We start from the raw sequence: 9,016 nt of genomic DNA, 5'->3' as shown, positions 1-9,016 counted from the left end.
TAATTCTCCAGAGCTAATTGAAATTCTGCAGGGGAAATAATCACTCTGGATGCCTGTTGAAATGCAAATTCATAGAACCGTCCCTCACACAGTCTGATTAATATGCAGCCTGGTTAATTTTTATTAAGTAAATGATCCTGAGAATCAAACTTTTGATATCCTTCCAATTGTTGTTTTCCTCTAAGATAACTAATACCATATATGAAACCATATTTACTGGAGGGAGGCCAGAGTTGCCTTTTTGCTCCTACACTACGACATTAGAGCCAGTGATTAGTTTGTTGCCGTGCAATGCAAACACTTTATAGCATTTTTTTTTTCATCTGTGGCATCTATTCTCAATCCTTGATGTTAATAAGAGAGAGAGAGATTTCCACTCAGTCAGCTTTTAATAGAAATGGCATCTTACTCTTAGAAAGAACAAAGTACCAGGCCCCATCCAGGTGACTCAGTTGGTTGGAGCGTTGTCCCATACACCAAAAGGTTGTGGGACAAGACTGTGGGTTGGTTTCCCAGTCAGGGCACATACCTACGTTGTGGGTTCGATCCCTGGTTGGGGTGCGTTTGGGAAGCAACCGACCCATATTTCTCTCTTACATCAATGTTTCTCTCTCCCTCTCCCTTCTCTCTCTAAAAAAATCAATAAACATATTCTTGAGTGAAGATAAAAAACAAAACAAAACAAAAAAACAAAACAAAGGTTGACTGATGGCGTCCATTGGAGAATTCTACCAAACATTTAAAGAACTCAGACCAATTCTTCCCAATCTCTTCCAGGAAATTGAAGAAAAGGGAACATGTCCAAACTCATTCTATGAAGACAGAATTTCCCTGATACCAAAGCCACACACAAGCACTACAAGAAAAAAACAAACTATAGGCCAATATCGCCTGTGAATATAGATGCAAGAATTCTCAATATTATACTAGCAAATCAAATTCAGCAACATATTAAAAGGATTATAAACCATGAGAAGGTGGAATTCAGCCTTGGACTGTGAGAATGGTTCAACACCACATTTATAATATGAAGGAAAAACTACATAATCATAGTAATAGATGTAGAAAAGCTATTTGACAAAATTCGATGTCTTTCATAATAAGAGAGAAATCAATCAACTAGGAATAGCAGAAAACATCCACAACATGATAAAGGATATATATGAAAAACTCACAGCTAACATCATACTCATTGGTAAAAGATTGAAGGCTTTTCCCATAAAATCAGGAATGAGATAAAGATGCCTGCTTTTATCACTTTTATTCAACATGGTAGTAGAAGTTTTAGCCAGAGCAGTTAGGCAATAAAATAAAAAAGGCATCCAAACTGGGAAGAAAGAAGTAAAATTATCTTTGTGACATAATCTTATATGTAGAAAACCCTAAAGGTTACACACACACACACACACACACACACAAAGAAAACTATTAGAGCTAGTAAATGAATTCAGCAAAGTTGCAGGATACAAAATCAACATGCAAAAATTATACAGTAACAATGAATAATATGAAAAGAAAATTATAAAACAACCCCATTTGTAATAGCATCAAAAAATTAATTACTGGGTGAAGGTGAAGTAGGGTATGGGGGGGATAAATGGTGATGGAAAAAATAAAATATTATTTTAAAATTAATTCATTAATTAGGACTTAACTAATCAAGTGAAAACATGTACACCTAAGTCTATAAAATATTGCTGAAAAAATTTAAGAAGGCACAAATAAATAGATAACATTCCATGTTCATGGATCAGAAGACTTAACATTGATAACATGTGCATACTATGCAAAGCAATCTACATATTTAATGCAATCCTTACCAAAATGCCAACGGCACTTTTTGCAGAGATTTTTTTTAAATCCTAAAACTCAGATGTAATCTCAAAAGATCTGAAACAGCCAAAATATTCCTAAGAAAGAAGAACAAAGCTGGTGCCTCAGATTTTCTGATTTCAAAACATATTACAAGCTACAGTAATCAAAAACAGTATGGTACTTGCACAACGACAGATAAATAGACCAATAGAACATAATAGAGAAACTGAAATAAGCACATACATACTCAAACGACATTTGACAAGGGTGTCAAGACTACAAAATGTGAAAAAGAGAATTACATTAACAAATAGTGTTAGGAAAACTGGCTACCCATATGCAAAAGAAGTTAGCTGGATCCCTACCTTAAGCCATATACACAATTCAATTTAAAATGGACTGAAGACCTGAAACTAGACAATCCCTAGAAGAAAATATAGGACGAAAGCTTGGATTTGGCAGTGATTTCTTGGCTGTGACATCAAAGGTACAGGCAACAAAAGTAAAAACAAATAGAACTACATCAAACTAAAAAGCTCCTATACAGCAAAGGCAACAACAGTGAAAAGCAACCTAGAGGATGGGAGAAAATATTTGAAAACCATGCATCTGATAAGTAGGTAATAGCTAGAATATATAAAGAACTACAGCTCAACAACAGAAAAATCACCCAATTTAAAAATGTGCAAATAACTTAAATAGACGTTTCGCCAAAGACACACAAATGGCCACCAAGCATTTGAAAAGATGATGGACATAACTAATCATCAGGAAAATTCACATCAAAACCACAAGGAGATATAACTTCACATCTCTTAGGATACCGCTATCAACAAAACAAAACAAAACAAAAATAACAAGTGCTGGCAAGAATGTGGAGAATTTGGAAGCCTTGGACGCTGTTGGTGAGGATATAATATGGTGCAGCTACTATGGAAAACAGTATGGAGGTTCCTCAAAAAATTAAAAAATAGAATTACTATATGACCCAACAATTCTCCTTCTGGGTGTATATCCAAAAGAATTGAAAGCAGGATCTCAAAGAGATATTTGCACACCTATGTTCATTGTAGCACTATTCGCAATAGCCAAGAGGTAGAAGCAATCTGTAGGTCTGTCAATAAATGAACAGATAAAGGAAATGTGCTGTATACATTCTTTGGAATGTTATTCAGCCTTGTAAAAAAAAGGAAATCCTGGCCTGTACTATAACCTGGATAAACTTGAGGACATTATGGCAAATAAAATGCCAGTCACAAAAAGATAAATAATGCACCATTCTATTTAAATGAGGTATTTAAAGTAGTCCAAGCCATGGAAAAAGAAAGTAAACTCGTAGTTTCCAGGGAATTATGGGGAGAGCAAAAGAGAGTGGTTTTCAGTAGGTACAGAGTTTCAGTTTTGAAGATGAAAACATTCTAGATTATCTGTTCACAGCAATGTGCATATAGTTCACACTACTATACACTTAAAATGGCTAAGATGGTAAATTTTATGTTTTTTACCACATTAAAAAAAGAAAAGAAATAAAATATGGACAACACTATAGAAGCCCCCTTGAAACTGTCTTAATCAGTTACTTCTGCCCCCCTCAAGGTGACTATTACATATCACACTGTGATTTAATTTTGATTATCCTTGAAGTTTATATTAGTGAAAACACACAGTATGTATGCTTTTATGTATGCCACTTTTGATTAATATTATACTTTGAGATTTATCCATGTTGCTCCATGCAGCTGTAGGCTGTTCATTCCCATTGTTGTGTGGTAGTCCTTTATCTGAATATGATGATTTATATATTAATTCTATTGTTGATGCATATTTGGGTTGTTTCCACTCTTGGGATATTACCTATCATGCTGCTATAGACATTCTTGTACATTTTTCTTGTTTCACATGTGCATGCATTTCTGTTGGGTGTGTACCAATGAACACAGTAGCTAAGTCAAAAGTAGGGTGACCTCTATCCTGGTTTCCCCAGAGACAGTTGCTAGGAGTAACTGACCTCTCCCTTTCTCTCTCTCTCTGTTTCTCTCTGTTTCTCTCTCTCTCAGAGTTATTATTATAACTTGAATTAAAATGGGCCAGGGAGGGTTTAGTAGACTTCCATTTTATTCTTCCAGTTTCTGCCATGGTTTTATCTAGGATTGTGTGAGACACATGTGTAGTAAACAAAATCTAACTTTGACAGTGATTAAATCTGAAAGATAACTAGCAATATCCCAATTCTCTTTTTCCATCCCTTATTAGACACAAGAAAACTGACATGCCCCTTTCAAGGATAGCATACTGGGTACTCAATGATCATATAAAGTGTGTTCAGACACGAGTGGCTACTGACAGCAAACTCCTCCCAGCCTCTGGGGATAGCGGGAGAATTAGCTCACCTGCTGCCCTGGCCAGACAGTGTTGAAGCCTTCTGGGTCATGGCCAATGAAGCTGTGAGATGTCTGAAGCCAGTATGGTAGGGTTCACAGGAAACATGGGAAATTGCACATTGTTAGGTGGGTCTGAAATATGCATGAAAATAAAAGATGAGTCATCTTTCTGTAGAGAGTATTCTGAAGTTCTTACTTTGGTATCTTTGTAATTCATTGTATGCTGTAAATCCACAACTATTTATATATTTTATTGTTGGTTAATAAAACAGCATCAATAAAAAGAAGTTTTAAAAAAATGATTAAAATTATTTTTACTTCTTAGAAAAAACTTACTTTTGCAAATAATTTTTGAATAGAAGTATTTTATAGGTCTTCTAATATAATAAAATCCACTTGTTAGCCAAGGAATACCTCAAACAGTATGTAATTTTAATTACTTTTAGTTCCACACTTTCTCTTTCAAAAATGTCCTAGTTTGGATAAAAAATTATTTGATAACCTTAGTCATAAATATTGTCATCTTCAATTGCAGCAGATAATGCCAAGCTGTTTCCCAAGGTGACTGTATACAATTTACCACCTGCAGTGGATGGGAGTTCTAGTAGCTCCACGTCCCCATTCACCTTTGTATTATAATTCTTCTCTAAGTGCGTAGTGATAGTTCATTATAGTTCTGATTTGCATTTCTAGATTATTAATAAGTTAAATATCTTATCATTTGTTTATTGCCATTTGGATTGCTCTTTTATAAATGCCAAGCCTTTGGGTTATCTTTCTTTTTCTTATTTATGTCAACTGTCTCTGTATGTCTTTGAAACTGAGCCTTCTGAAGATTGTATGAATTGCAAAAAACATTCTGTTACTCTGAGGCTTACCTTTTAACTCTCTTAAAGGTATCTTTTGATCAATACAAGTTGTTAATTTTAATATAACTCAGTCTATCAATCTTTTCCTTTACATTTGTGCTTTTTGTATCTTATCCAAATAATATTTTCCTACTCAGGGCCATTAAGATAGTCTTCTTAATTATCTTGTAGAAATGTTATTGTTCTTTCCCATTTATATCTACAGCATATCCGAGATACATTTTTGTATACGGTGTATGAATCAGGTATTATTTTGTTTTCCATCTGGATACCCAATGGTAGCATTATTTATTTATTTTTGAAATTGTCTTCTCCCTATAGTGCCACATTTGTTGTAAGTCAAATGTCTGCAATGTAAGTCTGTTTGGGGACTGTATATTCATCTCATTCTTGTATTTGTGAATCCTTGCACCAATACCACACTGTCTTAATTTTGTCACTTTACAGTAAGTATTTCTATCTAATAAAGCAAGTCTTTCCCCCTTATTTTTGCTCAGGAGTATGTATTCTGTGCCCTTAGCATTTCCATATGTATCTTAGAGTCACCTTTCCAATTTTACCAAAAACTCTCTTTGAAATAATAATGTGACTAATAATGGCAATGTCAACTATGTTTAATTTCATTTTATAATGACACTCCACTAATTACCTTTGAAGGGCACTAGGGCACCAGCCAATTATCTTGAAAGCTATTAAATAAAGAAAACGAATCGAGCATTTAACCTCCCTTTCCTATATGAACTGTATCTCAAAGTGACAAAAAATTGATGAAAGATTTTTATGAAAGTGTTGCAACCAATAAACGAAGGAAGTGCTAAAGAATTAGGATATTACCATTTTGTAACCCCTAAAGAATTAATGATCTTCAGTGGCTTCTAACATCACAGAAAGGACACATCCGGTCATGGTGTATACGGATAGACATATACACTGCCACCCATAAAGGATCCTTGTGAAAGGTGAAACATGAATCTGATCAAGACTTTATCAATTTATAGGACATGTAGTAGGCAGAGGACTGTTAAAAGACACCACAGGAATTCAATTAGCAAATTCCAGATTGTTAACATTCTATTGGACCAGTTTCTTCAACAGATAATTTGTGGAGGGTGGGGTGGATATAAAGAGATAGAAGGACAACTTATATATCAAAAGATACTTAAGACGTATCTGTTGGGAGATTATCCTCATGGGTCTCCTGTATTAGCAAAGGCATTAGTCATCTTTTGTTTCTAGGCTATTTTTCAAAGATATTTTTATAGTAAACAAATTTGGAAAAGAGAGATAGTTTGTTCCTTCAGAGCAAAGCACAGGTTTGCTTTCTGTCTACTATATAATGTCCCCTTCTAGGGCCAAGGCTGGCAGGCTTGCCTACGGTCCATTCCATAAGATTGGAATTTCCTAAGCTTGGGTGTCACAAACCCACTGTGTGCAGCATCCATCTGGACACTCCACTCTGCCCCTGAATGACTGGAGAACAAAATAAAACAACACTAAGATGAAGCAGATATTGCCTACTGTGCCATGAGTAATAAAGTCCTTGGTCTCTGATTCTTGTGTCTTCTGCCAGAACTGTGACATGAATTTATGAAAACTTGTTAGCATGCAAGCAGGGTAACATCTCAGACTCTATAATTTTTTTGAATATCGATCAATTAAAATGCACAGACCTAATTTGGATCCTGCAAGGAAAGTAATTCATAAAACATTTGAGAAATTTGAATACCAATAGGGTATTTGATGATATAAGAAAAAATTATTTATTTTATAGGTGAGACAATGCTATTGTAGTTATGTTTAAAACGGTATATCCTTTAAAGATAATTTGATGTTTATTATGGGCTCTTTGAAAACAACTTTTAAAAAATGTGTCTTTATTGATTTTAGAGCGAGAGGAAGGGAGGAGGAGAGAGAGAAAAACATCAATGGGCTGCCTCCTGCACACCACCTACTGGGGATCGAGCCTGCAACCCAGGCATGTGCCCTGACTAGGAACTGAACTGGTGACCTCCCGGTGCATGGAACGATGCTCAGCCAACTATGCCACACCATCCAAGGCTGAAAACAACTTTTATCAGCTTAAGAAAGTTACCTTCTTTTCTTAGCGTGCTAAGTATTTTTAATTTAAGTGATTTTTCTACATCTGAGGAAATGGTCATAGCATTTTTCTTTTTGATTTTATTTTAGTAAATTATATTAATTGATCTTCAAATGTTAAGAAATGTGCACTTCTGAATTAAACTCAGATTGGTTGTGGTATATTATCGTTAGTGCATATTATTGGATTTAGTTTGTAACATTTGGTTTTTCACATCTACAGTCATGAGTGTGACTGGCCTATAATTTTCCTTTTAAGATCTTTTAGGCTTTGGTATCAAGGTTACGACATCCTCATTAAACAAGGTGCGAAATGTGTCCTCTGTGTGTATTCCTTGAAAGGTTTTGGTTAATACTGGCATTAATTCTTTCTTAAATGTTTAGAAGAATTCACTCCATGAAAGCAACTGGACCTGCATTTGCTTTGTGGAAAGGTTTCTGTCAAGTCAAGCAGTCCCTAAGCAACAGTGATTATTTGTCTCACTTCTATGGATCCATTGTTGTTTGATAAAGCAAATCATTGTTTGGTAAGCAAACAAGCCCAAATGGATTTTGACAGTTTATTATCACAGCACAACAGGCAGCATGAGCCCCTTCCTCCAAGTCCCAAGAGAGTGATAGAGAGGCTGGCCCAAGTGGTCACTCTGCACACAATAATTTGTGTCACAGCTGAGGAAATATTGAGTTTAAGAAACACTCAATCTTCTTAAGGGGCTATTAGCAAACCTGACCAAACATTGCTCTGCAGGGAGGCATTATTTTCCTGATCAGGAAATAAGTTTGTTCTCTGATCTCTCTCCCCAAAGAGACACTATTCCTAGTTTCCAAAGCTGTTGGCTGTGCAAACTTCCTTGTAAAGATAACCCTGCTGTAGAAAACCCTTGGAGAATCTCCTCGCAACAATTTCTTTTTATGGATTCAGTAACTTAACTATTCAGATTCCTATCTCTTGTCATGTTTGTTTTCATATGTGAGGTTTTGAGAGAGTTTCTCTGTCTTATTTTCAAATCTATTTGCATAAAATTATTCATAACACCTTCTTTGAATGTTGTAGAATCTATATTTTTAATTCATGATAATGGTTATTTATATTATCTCTCTTTTTTATTAACCAATCTTTCTAGAATTTTATAAATTTTATTAGCCTTTCCAAAATGTTTACTTAACATGAAAGTTAAGTTGTTTGTTATTTGGAATATTATGTGATTCCCCTCTCCTTCATTTTGGTAACAAAGCCTGCCTTACACAAAAATGGTGTATGTGTCTATGGAGGAAGGCACTGTAAATTGGCAAAAGGATTAAATTTCATATCTGGGTTGTCATGGTGCAGAGTATGAGAAAACAGGAGCACAGGAAGTGAAAGAGGTCCTGAGGCTTCACAGTAATCTTCAAGAGAGCTTTGGACATCCTCAGTGCAGTCTTTCTTAAATATTGAAGGGCACAGGGACCTCTGGATGGCATTGGGGTTCAAATACAAAGAACTATACCAGTGTCATGCTAGTCCGTTCCTTACCTGTTCTTCATCCATGCCTTTTTTTTTATTCTTTTGATGAAAGTTCATGGTAACTTTAAACTGTGCTGCAAGCACAATCATGAGAGCAAGGCAAAGCTTCAGGTAACAGAGGAAATGGAGAAGCTACAAGTTGTATCAATGAAAAGGTAAGGAAGATGTTCCTAGGTCTGTTTCCATCAGTTTTGATAAGCCATCTTATTTTAGCATATAATAATAAAGTCTTCTTACAGCTTGGAAAACACTTTATTACTAAATTCCTTTGGGGAAAATAACTTTATTCTTGCTACTTTTATATATTTTAGTTCTAAGCACCTTTTATCATTGAAACATCTGTATAACTC

This window comes from Miniopterus natalensis, chromosome 1 (assembly GCF_054644295.1).
Source record: "Miniopterus natalensis isolate mMinNat1 chromosome 1, mMinNat1.hap1, whole genome shotgun sequence".
NCBI classification, from domain to species: Eukaryota; Metazoa; Chordata; class Mammalia; order Chiroptera; family Miniopteridae; genus Miniopterus; species Miniopterus natalensis.
The sequence above is the reverse complement of the archived record's forward strand: the minus strand, read 5'-3'. Positions refer to the sequence as shown.